The sequence below is a fragment of the Phyllobates terribilis genome, unplaced genomic scaffold, assembly GCF_046119375.1.
Source record: "Phyllobates terribilis strain yellow unplaced genomic scaffold, ASM4611937v1 Scaffold_7__3_contigs__length_470593459, whole genome shotgun sequence".
Lineage (NCBI taxonomy): Eukaryota > Metazoa > Chordata > Amphibia > Anura > Dendrobatidae > Phyllobates > Phyllobates terribilis.
In genome coordinates, this window is record NW_027362767.1 from 180,026,648 (window position 1) to 180,046,292 (window position 19,645).

Here is a 19,645-nt window from a genome sequence, read left to right on the forward strand (position 1 = left end):
CTTTGCTGTATATGATACCTCTCTGTCCTTGGAGGCTGCCATGTCTTTGGCCATACGTCTGGATAGGCGCCTTAAGGATAGACGGATGCGACCTCCTTCTCCTGGGCCTTTTTGTTGGGGTTGTGTACCTTTGCAAGGGAGCGATCTGGGAGTGAACCAATACTGGGGGAGGTGGAGGAACCTATGCAGTTAGGGGGTGTCTCTACATCATACATCTACCCGGAGATTCGCTAGAAAAATGGCGTATGTTTTTTTGTGTGGGAAAAAGGGACACTTTGTTGGGACCTGTCCTTCAATTCCTAAACAAAAAGAGACTCGATTAACTCTCGGTAGTCTGGAGTTGGATAACCAATGGGTGCATTTGTGGCCAAACTGCAGTTACCACTTTGTCCTGACTGCAGAGGTGGTGCTAGAGAGCAAAATTGAAAACATTTCTGTGTTTGTTGACAGTGGAGCCGGAGTCAGCATGGTTGATGCTGAGTTTGTGAAAACTCATGGTCTTACTAGCTATGCTTTAGCTGAACCTATTTCCATCTTTGCCATTGACTTGGCACCACTTGCACAGAAAGCATTTACTCAGATTGTACATAATGTAAAACTGAGGGTGGGGTCAGTTCATTGTGAATCATTCCTTGCTATTGTGTCACCCTGGCTTGGATGCCATAAATATAATAAAGCTGTGTCTGAGAGCAAGGGGGAGGTTCTCTGGTCAAGGACCATTAGCATTCAATACCTCCTGTCCCAGGCCAGTAGGGGGAGCAGGCTGCCCCTATAAAAGCTGGAACTGGGGGCAGGGTTAGGGAGAACTGGACAACCTGTCTCTGGATTGAGAGGTGTCCCAGAGCAGGGACAGACAGTTGTGTTGCAGCCTAAGAGGAGGAGAGCCACGAGCCAGGGACAAAAGGCGATGTGAGCCTGTCCTGGCAGATAAAGAAACTAATCTACCAGACTTTGGTGTCTGAGGCTGGGAGGATTCCAAGTCCTACAGCAGATAACCAGTCCGCAGGGGAATATATGTTCCTTGGCCTAAGAAGCCCGGAGGCTCTGCCACAGCAGAAGGGACCAGCAAAGCCGTACCAGGCCGGGAGTAGAAAGGGACCCAAGTTGCAAGCCATACGGGTGAGAGGACACGGTGAGCTCGGGAACGTGGGCTGTTCCACTACAAGGAGGGAAATAGCCAGAAGGAGCACAGAGAGCACGGTAGGCCTACACCCTCACCCTGACCAGGGCCAGCTTCCCACTTATTCTCAGACATCCAGGCCCCCTCCTAGCCGGGCCTGTTTCTGGGTCATATTACCTGTTCTAATAAAGACCCTGAGCTGTTTAAGAGGCCTCCGTTTCCTGGCTATCGCGGTCGGAATCATCCCCTCCATCATCCATTATATATACTGCCCTGGGGCCATACTCCTCCCGTGGGGAGTTGAACTATTCAGTGCTGCACATTTATATCAGCCCCAGTGGTCTGCACTGCAGCGGCGGTTAGCCCTGACCGCAATCCACGGGTGGCGTAGTCGGACATTACCTACAGCACATAGTAGACTACCACTGGTCTGACCACCCTGAGCCACGGAACCGGGTCGCCACTACTACTCCCAGCATTGCCCTGAAGCCCGGTTCCGAGTGCCCCACGGCCCAGGGGGCGAGTCAGCTTTGGCGTAGTCGGCAGGATTGTAACCAACCCGCCACAAACGGGTATTGCGTGCCTGAAAAAGACTGTACACGTACCTGAAGAAGAGGTTTCCCGCCATCCGGAGCCGTTTCCCGCCATTTTAAGCCGTCTCCCGCCATCTTCCGTCGGTTCCCGCCATCTTCAGCCGTTTTCCCACCATCGGACGCCATCTTCAGGACGCCGCGCGGGAAGAAGAGGGGCGTGGACGTCCAAACCGCGCGAGACCCAAAGCTCCGCCCCACGCACCGACGCTGCGCAAGGTCCTGGAAGGGAGAGAGAGCGACGCTGACGTCACCAGGACGCGACGCAAGGTCCTCGTCCGGAGCAGCACCAGCGGAGCCGCGGCCTACAGAAGAGGATCGTCGGAAGGTAGGCCACGCTTAACTAGGGGGGAGGAAGATGTCGGACACGGAGGTGCCCACTACCACCAGCATGGCTGCAGCAGCGGTGATGCCATTTTCCCTGACCTACATCCCTGGAGCGGCCTGGCTGCCTAAGTATTCAGGGGAGCCCCATGCCCTAACTGACTTTAAGGAAAGGCTGTACAGTTTGTTCCAGGTTTACCCCCTGACAGAGGAACAGAAGATTAGCATACTGACAGGGCAGTCAACTGGCGCAGCCCAGCGGGAGGTAAAGTCATGGCCCGCTGAGGAGAAAAGGACCGTAAAGGACATTCTGGCCCGGCTGCGGGGTACCTTTGATACACGTACCTCCGCTGAAATTAAAATGCGGTTCTACGGATGTAAGCAGCGGGCACAGAACAGCATCAGAGACTATGCCCTAAATTTGCAGGAAGCCTTGAGAGCCATCAAACAAGCTGACCCTGGCAGCGTGCAGGATACTGATAAGCTACTAACAGAACAGTTCATAGAAGGTCTGCTGTCTAGCGCCCACAGAACCCAGCTACGCCTCATGTTCTTTCAGAACCCTGACATTTGTCCAATTCAAGGACAGGGCCATAAGGGTGCTCCGTGAACCCGCGACAAGTGGCGCTATAAACCCCCGGCGCCCTGCTCTCACCTACCACCAGGAGGCGGCGCCCTCCTCTATGGACTCTGTGGGGGCCGATGCACAGGCCCTGAACCAAGCCCCATCGAAAGATCTGCACCACCAAGTCCAGTAGCTGACCAGGAGTGTCACGGCGTTGACCAGGACCGTCCAGGCGTTGCAAGTGGACCCGTCAAGACCCATCGAGTTGGCCTCAAGTCCGGAGGATGTCCCGTGGCGTCGACAGAGGAGGATCCCGTCGTTCTGAGGGAGGCCCACAGACCGTTACGCAGAGGATGGACAGCCCATTTGCCGTTGATGCAACCAGCCCGGACACATTTCCAGGTACTGTAATTTAAACGGGTCCAACCTGGGGCAGAGGGCCAACCCCCAGGCATAAGATCACCAGGCCCTTATAATTGGCGTGATAAGTACATCGGGGGGCGCCCGGTTTTACCCGTGGTGCTGGACGGCATCCCCATGAGCGCCTTGCTGGATACCGGGTCACAAGTAACTACTATCCCTTATGTACTTTTTAAGCAGTATTGGACTGATGCTAATATAACACGGTATCCAGACAGTGACTTGAGCATCATCGCCAGTAATGGCTTGCCCGTGCCGCAGATGGGGTTCAAGGAGATGACCATTAAAATTGGTAAAGTTGAACTACCAGCACAGGGAGTGATTATTGTGGACATTGACCGTCCTGAAAGTCACCCTAAAATAACTGTGGGTACTAACGTGATTGAAAATTGTCTTTCAGAGGTAATTGTAATTCTACAACAGGTGGCGGTGAATGCTAGTTCCAGCCAACAGAGAGTCCTCAACAAGGAGATAAAAACCCTGATGAGACGGCAGCAGGTAGAACTGTCTGGTGATGAGATCGGTAGCGTAAGACTGAGTGACCCATTCCCCATTTCCATTCCTCCCAAAAGTGAAATGATGATCTGGTGTCAGACTGCAATCGGGTTGAGAGGTAGAGACTACCAAGCCATGGTAGAACCCGTGTACTCAGACAGCAGGCTCACCATTTTGACAGCCCGGGGGGTGGTTGATGTCCGTCATGGGAGGGTGCCCGTTCGCATTCTCAGCAGTGGGGAGAGGGAGGTACACTTACCCAGGTACACTACACTTGCCAAACTGTTTGCTGTCGAACACAAAGCTATCAGGGCTGTGGAGCCTTTGCCTCCATCTGCACAGGCGGAGGGTAATGGCTCCCAGAAACAAAAGGAGGACTTGTGCCAGAAACTCCATGTGGGTGCTGACTCCACTCCCCTGTACCAAAAACAAGGAGTCTACCGGGTGGTCCAGGAGTACGAGAGAATTTTTAGTAAGCACCCGCTAGACTTCGGCAGAGTAAAACGGATAGAACACCATATCCCCACGGGGAGCCACCCACCAATAAAAGAGAGACACAGGCCTGTACCCCCTGCACATTATCAGAACGCCAAGGGTATGCTGAGGGAAATGAAAGAAGCTGGGGTCATTAGAGATAGCTGTAGCCCCTGGGCAGCCCCCTTGGTTCTGGTAAAAAAGAAAGACGGCACCATGAGAATGTGCGTGGACTATAGACAAATCAACCGTATCACCCACAAAGATGCATATCCGCTGTCTAGAATAGAGGAGTCTTTAGCCGCACTAAAATCAGCTAACTTCTTTTCTACTTTGCACCTTACTAGCAGGTACTGGCAGGTTCCTGTGGCAGAGGCTGACAAGGAGAAGACCGCCTTCACCACCCCGATGGGACTGAGCGAGTTCAACTGTATGCCCTTCGGGCTCTGCAACGCACCGGGGACCTTCCAGAGGCTGATGGAATGCTGTCTAGGGCACCGAAACTTCGAGACGGTCCTCCTTTACCTGGACGACGTGATCGTCTATTCCAAGACTTACGAGGACCATCTAAAGCACCTGGCCGAGGTGTTCGAAGCCCTGGCAGGCTATGGCCTGAATGTGAAACCATCAAAGTGTCACCTGTTGAAACCGAAGGTCCAGTACCTAGAGCACGTGGTAAGTGCGGAAGGAGTAGCCCCCGACCCTGACAAGGTCACGGCAATCAAGAGCTGGCCAAGCCCTTCGAACATCAAGGAAGTGAGGCAATTCCTCGGGTTGGTAGGCTACTACCGAAGGTTCATCCCCGGGTTCACTAAGATGGCAGCTCCTATGCAGGACCTCCTGATAGGACAGTCTAAGTCCAGAAGCCAAAAGCCACCCTTCAAGTGGGATAAACCGGAAGAGGAGTCCTTCCGCCAGTTGAAGATGGCCCTCACAGGGGATGAGATCCTGGCCTACCTTGATTATGGCCAGCCTTTTATTCTCCACACAGACGCCAGTAATGTGGGACTGGGAGCCGTACTGTCACAAAACCAGCAAGGCAGAGAAAGGGTGATCGCGTACGCCAGCCGGAAGCTGAGGCCCACCGAGAGGAACCCGGAGAATTACAGCTCCTTCAAGCTAGAATTCTTGGCAGTGGTGTGGGCCGTAACGTAACGCTTCAAGCATTACCTGGCCTCCGCAAAGTTCACTGTGTACACGGACAACAACCCGTTAACACACCTAGACAGTGCAAGACTTGGTGCCCTAGAACAGCGGTGGATGGCCCGCCTCTCCAATTATGATTTTGTGATCAAGTACCGGGCATGCAAAACCAATGCCAACGCTGACGCCCTATCGAGAATGCCTCCCTTACCTGAAGGTGACGAAGACCCAGAAGAGCTGGAGGAGGTAGAACTCCCCGCGTTTCACCGGTATGGAGCCGTTCAATACTCCCACCGCGTGATGGAGGAAGATTTAACAACCGTTATGATCAATCCCCTACCTCACCACAGCTGGGCCGAGACCCAAGATAGTGACCCTGCAATCCGCCTGGTGAAAGATCTGCTGACCCAGGAAGACGCCCGCTTAGATCCGGATGCTGCAGAGGAAGCCAAGCAGCTATGGAAAGAGAAGAACAAGCTGTTCCTCTATGAAGGCAAGCTGTGCAGAAGACTTGTCAACCACCGGACACACGAGCTGACCTGGCAGGTCGTGGTCCCAAGGCGGGATGCAGCTATGGTCCTGGGGGCTTACCATGACAGAGCGGGGCACTTCGGTTGGAAGAAACTGGAGTTCCTGCTAAGAGGATGGTTCTTTTGGGTCGGCATGAGAGGGGCTGTAGAGAAGTGGTGCAGGGACTGTGGCCCTTGTAACTTAAGGAGAAAAGACCGCACCAGCCAGAAGACACCCTTGAAGTCCATCGTCACCCAGCAGCCTCTTGAGCTAGTAGCTCTGGACCATGTCAAATTGGCTCCAAGCCGGTCAGGATACATCTACGCCCTGACAATCGTGGACCACTATTCCCGTTTTCTAGTGGTGGTCCCGGTAAAAGACTTGAGAGCCCAAACGGCGGCCAGAGCCTTCCAGCAATACTTCTGCCGTCCACACGGGTATCCGGAACAAGTTCTGACAGACCAGGGTCCAGCGTTCGAGGCCGAAATCTTCCAAGAGTTCTGCAACCTCTATGGCTGTAAGAAGATTCGGACAACGCCATACCACCCACAAACCAACGGGATGTGTGAGAAAATGAACAATATAGTCATTGGTCTCCTGAAGACATTGCCCCTGGAGGAACGCAGCCTGTGGCCAGAAAAACTGCCGGACCTGATAGACTTATACAACCATATCCCGGTGCATGCTACAAACTGCACCCCAGCTTACCTGATGCGAGCCAGACCAGGTAAGCTGCCTGTAGACCTGGAGATGGGAGTCCTAACACCTAAGGACACCTCCCCGGATACGGACTGGGATACGGAAAGGTGACTGCAGTACAAGAAGGTACAGGAGAGTGTGGAGAAGAGCCTGGCCCAGGTGAGAGAAAGGCAAGAAAGACTCTTCAACCAACACGCCCCTGCTGGTCCCCTAGAACCTGGTGAGCAGGTCCTGAAGCGAAAGAGAAGGCTACATAAGTTGGACGACCAGTGGGAAAGGGAACCCTACACCGTACTGCAGTCTGATCACGACAACTCGAAGGTGTGTGTGATCACCAGGGATGGAGGAGAAACCACTAGTACCGTCTCCAGAGACCACCTAAAAAGGTGCCCCGAACAACTCCGTAGTGCAGAAGAGGATCAAAGTGACCTTGAACCCGCAGAGGACAAGGAAGAAATGATCAGCACCGTTCTCTGAGAGTTCCCTCAGTCCTGGACTCGCATAAACGATGCCATAGTGGTACCCATCCTGCATTTCCTGCAACCGGCTCATCAACAACCTACACCAGAGCTCGAAGGTAAAGAAAAGCAAGCAGTTCCAGAGGCAGAAGAGCCGGTACCAGCAGCCCAGGAGAGTCAACCCTCTGCTGACAGTGAGCCTGCCATGCCTGCGGTGAGCCAAAGGACCCGCAGACAGCTGCCTGCCCTACCTGTACACCCAGCTGGTAGCTGTTCCCCTAACGCTAGTGGGGAAAGCCAGGTCGGTCCACCACCAGACAGTGGGTTAAGGAGGTCAACCCGGAGCACAAAGGGGCAGAGACCCGCTCGCTGGAGAATATAGGGTGCACTAAAACTGTAAATAACCCTGTTGCCAAGTGTTGAAATGTTTGCAAAGTTACATGCATGATTAGAAATTATGTATTTCAGTTTCTTACAGTTACCGTACGGACTCAAAGGTTATGAACTTTTAATAACCGGGACTTTGTATGGACTGTATTCGGAGCTTGACCAAGGACTTGGGGCTAAGACAGACCCCCCACCTGGTTAAGGCTCCCCGTTGTGTTGGTGATATGGACACCCGGTCACAGACCACACTGTGACCTTAAGAACTCAACCTGTGCGTCGTCTGTCTACTAATGTTTTATGGTCATGCATGTTATTATTGTTTCTTGTTTTGTCCCGGAGTACTAAATTTCACTAGGGGGGAATGTGTCACCCTGGCCTGGATGCCACAAATATAATAAAGCTGTGTCTGAGAGCAAGGGGGAGGTTCTCTGGTCAAGGACCATTAGCATGCAATACCTCCTGTCCCAGGCCAGTAGGGGGAGCAGGCTGCCCCTATAAAAGCTGGAACTGGGGGCAGGGTTAGGGAGAACTGGACAACCTGTCTCTGGATTGAGAGGTGTCCCAGAGCAGGGACAGACAGTTGTGTTGCAGCCTAAGAGGACGTGTGGCAGTAGGAGAGCCACGAGCCAGGGACAAAAGGCGATGTGAGCCTGTCCTGGCAGATAAAGAAACTAATCTACCAGACTTTGGTGTCTGAGGCTGGGAGGATTCCAAGTCCTACAGCAGATAACCAGTTCGCAGGGGACTATATGTTCCTTGGCCTAAGAAGCCCGGAGGCTCTGCCACAGCAGAAGGAACCAGCAATGCCGTACCAGGCCGGGAGTAGAAAGGGACCCAAGTTGCAAGCCATACGGGCGAGAGGACACGGTGAGCTCGGGAACGTGGGCTGTTCCACTACAAGGAGGGAAATAGCCAGAAGGAGCACAGAGAGCACGGTAGGCCTACACCCTCACCCTGACCAGGGCCAGCTTCCCACTTGTTCTCAGACATCCAGGCCCCCTCCTAGCCGGGCCTGTTTCTGGGTCATATTACCTGTTCTAATAAAGACCCTGAACTGTTTAAGAGGCCTACGTTTCCTGGCTATCGCGGTCGGAATCATCCCCTCCATCATCCATTATATATACTGCCCTGGGGCCATACTCCTCCCGTGGGGAGTTGAACTATTCAGTGCTGCACATTTATATCAGCCCCAGTGGTCTGCACTGCAGCGGCGGTTAGCCCTGACCGCAATCCACGGGTGGCGTAGTCGGACATTACCTACAGCACATAGTAGACTACCACTGGTCTGACCACCCTGAGCCACCGAACCGGGTCGCCACTACTACTCCCAGCATTGCGCTGAAGCCCGGTTCCGATTGCCCCATGGCCCAGGGGGCGAGTCACTATGTTTTGGAGAATCTCCCTACTCCGATTGTTTTAGGTATCCCCTGGCTTGCTAAACATAATCCATTGGTAGATTGGCAAACCGGGGAGCTTATTGAAAGGGGAGATTACTGCCTTGAGAACTGTCTGAATGTTTCCATTGTTGCTGTCTCATCAGAGATACTGCCTGTTTTTCTGTCTGGTTTTGAGGACGTTTTTTCTGTGAAGGGGTGTCAGGATTTGCCTCCTCATCATGCTTATAACTGTCCTATTAACCTGACCCCCGGAGCTAAACTACCCAAGTCCAGACTATATCATCTTTCTGGCCCTGAGAGACAAGCCATGAAGGATTTCATTGCGGAAAGTCTGGAGAAGGGACGTATCAGACCCTCATCTTCGCCTGTGGCAGCAGGGTTCTTCTTTGTGAAGAAAAATTATGGCGGTCTACGTCCCTGTTTACCTGCCTACAATCTGGTTAGAATCAGAGAAGGGGACGAATGGAAGACAGATTTCAATACCCCAGAAGGTCATTTCGAGTGTCTGGTTATGCCTTTTGGCTTGACCAATACACCTGTGATATTCCAGCATTTTATAAATTATATTTTTCATCATTTGGTGGGGAGGTTTGTGGTGGTCTATCTGGACGATATTTTGGTTTATTCACCTGATTTTGAGACCCATCGGAGGCATGTTAAGCAGGTGCTCCAGATATTAAGGGATAACAAACTCTATGCCAAACTAGAGAAATGTGTTTTCGCTGTTCAGGAGGTGCAGTTTTTGGGGTACTTGTTCTCATCTTCAGGTTTTCGGATGGATCCGGAGAAGATCCGTGCAGTCCTTGACTGGGAACGTCCCGAGAACCCGCTCTCCTGAGCGTCTTGAGGCCAATCGTAGAGTGGGGTACTGTCATGGGTGTGTCGGAGGTGACACAGTCGCCCTGCGGTGGCTTGTAGGAGACCTCCACGTTTGGCATTGCAGACAGCTTCCTACACAGGAGGCTGTCTTAGGACCCAGCGACTACCTGGGTGTATATATACTTGCTCTCTACAGGTGGGCGTTGCCGGTTATACTCATTCCTTCCTGGATCTTGGCTGTATCAGCACCACGTCTTCTCTGGAGTTTTGAGGCCGTGTGCACGGTTGGAGTTCATCTAAAGCTAAGCCTTTATTTCCTTGTTTTGTATTTCCCTTTTTTTCTTTAGTTGCTAGCGGAGATTGACTAGTGCTCATCTCCTTCCACCCCTAGTTGTAGACTTTCGCCAGGGACAGTAGGGCTAGGCACATGATCGGCGACAGCTGCGTAAGCTGTACAGGGACATTTAGGGGAGCCAGGGTGATTCTAGTCCAGATTAGGAGGTCACCACTCCCCCCTTTCCCTGGTGTCTGTGCTGTCTTCCCCTTTCCCCTCTGTGTTGTACTCACACTTGGTGTTACTCTCTGTGTTGCACTCTCACCTGGCGTGACATTGAAGATTTCTTCTTCGAGTTTACCTCTGGCAGTGGTGGAAAGAGTATGGTCTCCAGATATGGTCCCCTGCCGAAACTCCAAACTATATTTTCTCTGAGCATTTCAGAGTAAAATAGACACACTGAATTGTGCAGCTATGCCCAGTGAGCAGAAGCAATAACCAGGCCTCCCCTCATTTTGCTTCTGCTCACCGGGCCCCAGGGGCAGGATTCGGCCGATTCAGTAACTAAACATGCATCGTCGGCTTCCTGCACGGCAATAGCCAGTGGCTTCCTGCACAGCAAAAGTTAACAGCCGCCAGCCAATCAGAGGCCAGCAGCTGACGTCTGTGCACATGTCGCCGGCGTATGATTTCACTGCCATGTGCCAGTGTGTCCGCGTCTCAAATACATGAGGAAGAGGACACAGGCTGATAAGGAGTAACTCTTTTTTTTACCTTTTTTTTACTAAAATCCACAATATGGGGGCAAGATGAGAGATCATATAGGGCCAGAATTGGAGTTCATATGAGTTCATATGGGGGGCTGGATGGTGGAATATGGAGTCAGGATGGGAGAACATATGGGGGCAGTATGGAGACATATGGGACCAGGATGGGTGTTCATATCGGGGCTGGATGGAGACATATGTTGTCAGGATGAGAGAACATATGGGGGCTGGATGGTGACATATGGTGTCAGGCTGAGAGAACATATGGGACCAGGATAAGAGTTCATATGGGGCCAGGAGGGAGAACACATGGGGGCAGGATGGGAGGACATATGGGGCAGGATGGAGACATATAGGGCCAGCATAGCAGAGCAAATGGGGCAGTACAAAGACACATGGGGCCAGGAATGAGACACATGGGATCAGGAATGAGACACATGGGGGCCAAGAAGAGGGATGTTATTATGGGAAGGGGCCAGGATGTGGGACAGGCTGTCTTTAGGATCGAGCGACTACCTCAATTGCTAATTAGTTCTCTGGCCTGGGTGTATATATACCTGGTGCGTCTGAGAGGGAGTCGCCGGCTATATTAATTTCTACTTGTGAAGCTTAGCAGGAGCAGTACTGTGTCCTCTCTGGAGCTTGAGGCCATGTGCTTATTTGGAGTTCATCTAAATCTAAGCCATTTCCCCCTGTTTTGTTTACCCTTGTTGTCTATAGAGTTTAGTGGAGGTTGACCAGTGCTCATCTCCTCCCATCCCTATCCGTAGCCATACGCCAGAGAGAGCAGGGCGAGGCACGCTTGCGGCGATTGCTGTAGTGGCAATATAGGGAAGGTAGTTGAGACAAAGTGACGCCAGATCAGACTAGGAGGTCTCCACTTCCCCCTTTCCCTAGTGTCTGGGGGCTCTCTTTCCCTTTTCCCTCTATGTTGCACTAAGTCTTTCCCCACACCTGGCGTGACAGGTTGCAGGAGATCTCTACGTTTGGCATTACAGACATCTTCTTAGATGAGAGGCTGTCTCTAGGACCTAGCGGCTATATTTATTTCTAATTGTGAAGGATTAGCAAGAGCAGTACTTCGTCCTCTCTGGAGCTTGAGGCTGAGTTCGCATTTGTCTGGAGTCGTCTAAAGCTAAGCATTCTCCCCCTGTTTGTCTACCCTTGTTGTTTATAGAGTTTAGTGGAGATCAACTAGTGCGCATCTCCTCCCATCCCTAGCCTTAGCCATATGCCAGGGAAAGGCAGGGCGAGGCACGCGTGCAGCTATTGCTGAAGAGGCAATATAGGGACGGTAGTTGAGACAGGGTTATACTAGATCAGACTTGGAGGTCTCCACTTCCCCCTTACCCTAGTGTCTGGGCTCCCTTTCCTTCTTCCCTCTGTGTTGCACTAAGTCTTTCCCACACCTGGCATGACAATAAGACTGAGGGTGGGGCCCCTTAATTATGAAGTAATTCCTTGTTATGTTCTGGAGGGTCTTCCACTGCTGTTGTACTGGTTGTAGCCTGGTTGGTGAAATATAATCCGGTAGTGGATTGGCAATCCAGGGAAATTGTGGAATGGCGAGATTATTGTCATGTAAACTGCTTAAACACTTCTCTTTCTGCGTTTTCTACGGAGATTTTTCCTACATTTCTGTCTGGTTTTGAGGACGTTTCTTCTGAGAAGGGGTGTCAGGATTTGCCTCATTATCGTGCGTATGACTGTCCCATTAACCTGATTCCTGGAGCTAAACTACACAGGTCTAGGCTGTATAATCTTTCTGGTCCTGAGAAACAAGGATTTCATTGCTGAGAATCTGAAGAAAGGACATATCAGGCAGGGTTCTTCTTCGTTAAGAGGATAGATGGGGGTCTCCGTCCCTGTTTAGATTTCCAGGAATTTAATCAAATTACCGTCCGAGATCCGTATCCTCTTCCTCTGATTCCGGATTTATTCAACCAGATTGTGGGAGCTAAAGTGTTCTCCAAGTTGTCTTTTAGGGTAGCCTAAAATCTGGTTAGAATCAGAGAAGGAGATGAATGGAAAACTGCTTTCAATACCCCTGAGGGGCATTTTGAAAGTCTGGTTATGCCTTTTAGTCTCACCAATTCATCTGTGGTTTTCCAGCATTTCTTAAATGATATTTTCCACCATTTAGTGGGCAGGTTTGTGGTGGTCTACTTGGATGATATTTTGATTTACTCACCTGATTTAGAGACACATCAGGGTCATGTTAAACAGGTGCTACAGTTTTTAAGAGCTAACACAAACTGGAGAAATGTGTTTTTGATGTCCATGAGGTTCAATTTTTGGGCTACCTGTCATCACCGTCAAATGCCGCCCAGCAGGCTTTCTTCTCTTTAAAGAGATGTTTTGCTACGGCACCTATACTCAGTCAACCCGATGATTCTCAACCTTTCGTTCTTGAAGTAGATGCGCCAGAGGTGGGGGTTGGGGCTGTGTTGTCTCAGGGTCCGTCCCCTGGTAAGTGCCGTCTATGCGCTTTCTTTTCCAAGAAGCTGTCTTCAGCCGAGAGAAATTATGACGTGGGTGATAGGGAGCTTTTGGCAATTAAATTGGCTTTCGAGGAATGGCGACATTGGCTGGAGGGGGCAGTCCATCCTGTTACTGTTATCACGGACCATAAGAACCTGTGATATCTCCAGTCTGCTAAGCATCTCAACCCTAAGCTGGCTAGATGGTCTTTGTTTTTTACTAGGTTCAATTTTGTTGTCACTTTCCGTCCAGGGGTTAAAAATATCAAGGCTGATGTGTTGTCCCGTAGCTTCCCTGGTGGTAATGACCATGAAAACCCTGTCCCTATTTTGCAGCAGGGGGTGGTCATTTTGGCCTTGTGCCCTGACCTGGAAGGGGCGGTGTTGGAGGCTCAAGGGGACGCCCTTGTCTCCTGTCCTTCAGGTAGGTTGTTTGTGCCATCTAATCTGCGCCGTAAAATAATTAAGGAACATCACAACTCTGTGCTTGCTGGTCATCCAGGTAGTAAGGCAACTGTGTACCCCCTTTCCATCGTTGCTTCTATCATTCCATGCCTTTCATCCAGATTGTAGCATCGGCGTCTCTGCCTCCTGCCTGGCAGAGACGCCGCCCCCCTTACCGCCGCGGTCCTGCTCCAGCGTCTTCTGGCCTCCCTGCAGCTGATGCTGGTGCACGCAGCCTCTCCGGCTCTGTGCTTAGGGCGTGCGCGCTCCCTCCCTCTTAAAGGGGCCTCGCGCACCGTCCTAAAAAGTCCCCAGCCAATGGCCGGAGGACTTCCCCTATAAAAGGCACCTCCTCCAATATGGAGGTGTCCGTGCAAGGTTGTAGCTTTGTGTGTGATACTCTGCTTCAGCCCTCAGGTCCCGCTGCTAGCCTGACTACAAGCCCAGCCCGCCAGCCAGACTACAAGTCCAGCCAGCCAGCCTGACTACAAGTCCAGTCCGTCTGCTTGTCTACTCGCCAGCCCGACAGTCTGTCTACAGTCCAGTCCGCCAGTCTGTCTATGGGCTCTGTCCGCCTGCTTACCTGGAAGCACTTGCCCGTTACCTGCCGTGCCTACCTTCCAGCCTACCTGGAGGCTCCTGCCTGTTACCTGCCGTGCCTGCCCGCTCGCTTACCTAGAAGCACCTGCCTGTTACTTGCCGTGCCTACCAGCCAGCCTACCTGGAGGCTCCTGCCTGTTACCTGCCGTGCCTGCCCGCTCGCTTACCTAGAAGCACCTGCCTGTTACCAGCCGTGCCTACCAGCCAGCCTACCTGGAGGCTCCTGCCTGTTACCTGCCGTGCCTACCCGCTCGCTTACCTAGAAGCACCTGCCTGTTACCAGCCGTGCCTAACAGCCCGCCTACCTGGAGGCTCCTGCTTGTTACCTGTAGTGCCTGCCAGTCCGTCTGCCCGGATCACCCGTCAGCCTGCCTGCCGTGCTTATCTGTTGTACCGGTCAGTACCTGCTGTCTGACCCGTGGGAGTCACCTGCTCTCATACAAGGTCGGTCCCCAGAGTAGCACCTGGTCCCTCTGCTCGGTCCTTCCCTGGTCACGGAGTCGATTGAGTCGCCGTACGACCTTGGTCGGTCCGAGGTGATACCTAGTTACACCCCTCTGGTCCCTCACTGCACCGCAGCACATAGGTTCCACCACCCGGATCCGTAACAGTTAGCACGGGCCATGGAACCCGGTGGCCCCCAAGCTCCTTCGCTTGCTGACCTGTACCATGAGGTTTCTCATCAGAGATCCCAGCAGGAAACCATCCTGACCTACCTGCGGTCTGTCAACACTCGCCTGGACATGCTGCCTGTCCCACCTGTGTCCGCCTCAAGTCGAGCGACACCCGCTCCGGCAGAGCCGCTACCTACCAATAACACGGCATCCAGCTTAGGACCCCGGCTTTCTGCGCCTCCTCGTTTTGGAGGTGACTCCGTCCTATGTTGGGGCTTTCTGAACCAGTGCACGCTGCATTTTGAACTTCTGCCACATCAGTTTCCCTCCGACCGGGCCAAGGTGGCGTTCATCATGTCTCACCTCACTGGGGAAGCATTGGCATGGCTAAACCCTCTATGGGAGAGAGGGGATTCCCTGGTGTCCGATCTTCCGGCCTTCCTCACTGCCTTCCGAAGGTCTTCGATGAACCCGGACGAAGGATCTCTACTGCCTCCTCATTGCTCTGTCTCCGCCAAGGGAGTCTCGCCATGGCCCAGTATGCCATACGGTTCCGTACCCTCGCTTCTGAGCTTGCCTGGGACAACGAGGCCCTGGTGTCCACCTTCTGGGAGGGCCTTTCCGGTCAGATTAAGGATGAGTTAGCCGGCCGGGACGTTCCTACCACCCTGGATGAGCTGGTGTCGCTAGCAACCTGAATTGACCTCCGTTTCCTAGAACGTGCTAAGGAGACTACCCGGGAGAGAAGATTTCCTCGTCTTGCTCCTGCTTTCCAGAAACCGGTCTCCCAATCAGCAGCTCCCCGGGCACGCTCGCCCGAACCTATGCAGATCGACCAGACCAAGATGGTCAAATCTCGCCAAGAGACACGCCGAGCCGAGGGGAGCTGTTTCTACTGTGGTAGTAAGGAGCACCTGATCCATTCCTGCCCGGTGAAGCCGGGAAACTCCAGTGTCTAGGACCGCTCGGAGAGGTCGTCCTAGGCAAAAGTAAATCCTCTCCGTTCTTGACTTTATCCGTCTCTGTTTCCTGTGGAGAGAACCGCTTCTTTGAAACCGCACATCTGGATTCCAGAGCCGCTGGGAATCTCATATCCCAGTCCCTTGTAGAGAAGCATCAGATTCCTACCAAACCTCTGGCCGAACCATTGGCAGTCGCTTCCGTGGATGGAAGACTCCTTCCGGTGACCATCTTGCTCGTCACAGAGCCCGTAACCCTGCAGGTGGGAATGCTGCACTCAGAGAGGATTTCCTTCCTTGTGCTTTCCGGACTTTCTCACCCCCTTTTGCTAGGTCTACCCTAGCTACAGAGACATGAACCCGTTCTGAATTGGCAATCCGGTGAGGTGCTCCTTTGGGGGCAGGATTGCCATGAGACCTGTTTGATTCCGGTTCGCCCGGCTCGACCCCCATCGACTCCGACTTATTTACCCAGTCTACCGGCACCCTGCTGGTCCTATGCTGATGTCTTCGACAAGAAGGAGGCAGAGACTCTGCCACCCCATAGGCCATATGATTGCCCTATCGACCTGATACCCGGTGCCACTCCACCCCGTGGGCGTATCTACCCGTTGTCGTTGGCCGAAACCCGGGCCATATCGGAGTACATCGAAGAAAATCTGGCTAGGCGATTCATCCGGAAATCTTCCTCCCCTCCTGGAGCCGGATTCTTCATAGTTAAAAAGAAAGACGGTTCACTACGTCCATGTTTCGATTATAGAGGACTCAAACAAATCACTGTCAAAAACAAATACCCCCTGCCACTCATCTCTGAGCTGTTTGACCGCCTTAAAGGCGCGAAGATCTTCACCAAGCTCGATCTTCATGGGGCGTATAACTTGGTCCGGATCCGCCAAGGAGATGAGTGGAAGACGGCATTCAATACCCAGGACGGCCACTATGAATACCGTGTGATGCCTTTCGGTCTCTGTAATGCTCCCGCCGTCTTCCAAGAATTAGTTAATGACATCTTCTGTGACCTCTTATATTCTTGCGTGGTGGTGTACCTGGACGACATCTTAGTCTTCTCTCCGGAACTTCCCTCACATTGGAGGGATGTTTGTCAGGTCCTGCTTAGGCTCAGGCAGAATCATCTATATGCAAAATTTGAGAAGTGCCACTTTGAGCAGTCCTCTCTTCCATTCCTGGGCTATATTATCTCTAAGACAGGTCTACGGATGGACCCCGAGAAGGTCTCTGCCGTCTTAAAGTGGCCCCGTCCGGAGGGGTTGAAGGCGATTCAGCGATTCCTTGGCTTCGCCAACTATTACCGTCTCTTCATCCCACATTTCTCTTCTCGGACTGCTCCCATCTTTGCGCTCACCCGAAAGGGAGCAAATCCTAAGGAATGGCCGTCCGAAGCAGAGGAGGCCTTCCTCTCCTTAAAACAAGCCTTCTCTTCTGCCCTTGTGCTGCACCATCCGGATAGCAACAAACAGTTCTTTCTGGAGGTTGAAGCTTCCTCTTCCGGAGCCGGAGCGGTGCTCACCCAGAAATCTCCATCCGGGAGAATGGTAACCTGCGGCTTCTTCTCCAAGCTCTTCTCCTCGTCTGAGCGCAACTACTCCATAGGAGACCGAGAACTGCTAGCCATCAAATTGGTGCTGTAGGAGTGGCGTTACCTGCTTGAGGGGACTCTGCACCCGGTGGTCCTCTATACTGGCCACAAAAACTTGGCTTATCTTCAGAACGCCCAAAGACTCAATCCGCCTCAGGCCCGGTGGTCTTTGTTCTTCGCCCGATTTAACTTTACCCTACATTACCGCCTGGCGGACAAGAACGTTAAAGCAGACGCCTTGTCCCGATCCTTTCTGTCTTCTGATCAAGAGGAGGAGCCTATGCATATCATCGATCCCTCCAAAGTGATGAATGTGGCCCCCTTGGATCTGTCTCGTCTCCCACCTGGTAAGACGTTTGTAGCGGTTCCGGATCGTAAGAAGGTACTTCACTGGGGTCATTTATCCAAATTAGCCGGCCATGCTGGCCAGAAGAAGACCTTCCTGCTCCTTACTGCTCATTATCATTACTTGTGGCCTACCCTGCGCCAGGATGTGGTAGACTTCGTCAAGGCCTGTTCGTCCTGTGCCCGCAACAAGGTTCCCAGACATCTTCCTGCCGGCCGTCTCCTGCCTCTTCCCGTACCTGCTGCCCTGTGGCAACACATTGCTATGGACTTTATTACGGATCTCCCTGTTTCTGTTGGTTGTACGGTCATTTGGGTGGTCGCTGACCGCTTTTCTAAAATGGCCCACTTCATCCCTCTGCCTGGTCTCCCGTCTGCATCTGTGCTGGCTAAGGACTTCATCCATCACTTCTTTCGTCTCCACGGCCTACCCCTCCACATTGTGTCTGATCAAGGGGTCCAGTTCACTTTGCGCTTCTGGAGAGCTACGTGTAAGCTGTTGGATGTCACCCTGGATTTCTCCTCCGCTTATCATCCACAGTCCAATGGCCAAGTGGAGCGTATCAACCAGATCCTTACCAGCTGCCTCCAGCACTTTGTCAACGCTCACCATACCGATTGGGTAGAGCTCCTACCATGGGCCAAGTTCTCCTACAACAACCATGAGAGCGAATCTTCTTCCAAGTCCCCGTTCTTTGTGGTCTACGGTCAACATCCCCGGATTCCGTTTCCTGTCTCCGCTTCAGTGGACAACCCGGCTGCGGAGTCTCTGGTCAGCGAATTTTCCACTATTTGGGAGGACACTAGATCCGCACTTCTTCAATCCTCCGAGCGGATGAAGAAGCATGCTGATAAGAGACGTCTGGTTCAACCTCAATTCCGTCCGGGAGACAAGGTTTGGCTCTCCTCCAAACATGTTCATCTCAAAATACCCTCCTATAAGTTGGGCCCACGGTTCATCGGTCCGTATGAAGTCCTCAAGCAAATCAACCCAGTAGCCTACAAGTCAAAACTCCCGGCCACCTTACGGATTCCCAATTCCTTCCACGTATCTCTCCTCAAACCAGTTGTGCTTAATTCTTTTTCCGACAATCCAGGTACCTCCCCAACTCCGGTCTCCGCTGAGGACGTCTATGAGGTAGAGAACATTCTGGCCACCAAGAGGGTAAAAGGAAAAACCTTTTTTCTGGTGGATTGGAAGGGGTTTGGCCCAAAGGAGAGAACTTGGGAACCCAGGGAGAACATCCACGCCCCGCTTCTCCTTAAAAAACTTCTTGCTGGCCTGAAAAAGAGGGGGCGTAAAGGGGGGGGGGGTACTGTAGCATCGGCGTCTTTGCCTCCTGCCCGGCAGAGACGCCGTCCCCCTTACCGCCGCGGTCCTGCTCCGGCGTCTTCTGGCCTCCCTGCACCTGCTGCTGGTGCACGCAGCCTCCCCGACTCTGTACTTAGTGCGCGCACTCCCTCCCTCTTAAAGGGGCCGCGCGCTGTCCTAAAAAGTCCCCGGCCAATGGCCGGAGGACTTCCCCTATAAAAGGCACCTCCTCCAATATGGAGGTGCCCGTGCAAGGTTGTAGCTTTGTTTGTGATACTCTGCTTCAGCCCTCAGGTCCCGCTGCTAGCCTAACTACAAGTCCAGCCCGCCAGCCTGACTACAAGTCCAGTCCGTCTGCTTGTCTACTCGACAGTTTGTCTACAGTCCAGTCCGCCAGTCTGTCTATGGGCTCTGTCCGCCTGCTTACCTGGAAGCACTTGCCCGTTACCTGCCGTGCCTACCTGCCAGCCTACCTGGAGGCTCCTGCCTGTTACCTGCCATGCCTGCCCGCTCGCTTACCTAGAAGCACCTGCCTGTTACTTGCCGTGCCTACCAGCCAGCCTACCTGGAGGCTCCTGCCTGTTACCTGCCGTGCCTGCCCTCTCGCTTACCTAGAAGCACCTGCCTGTTACCTGCCGTGCGTACCAGCCAGCCTACCTGGAGGCTCCTGCCTGTTACCTGCTGTGTCTGCCAGCCGGCTTACCTAAAAGCACCTGCCTGTTACCAGCCGTGCCTACCAGCCCGCCTGCCTGGAGGCTCCTGCTTTTTTACCTCCTGTGCCTGCCAGTCCGTCTGCCCGGATCACCCGTCAGCCTGCCTGCCATGCTCATCTGCTGTATCGGTCAGTACCTG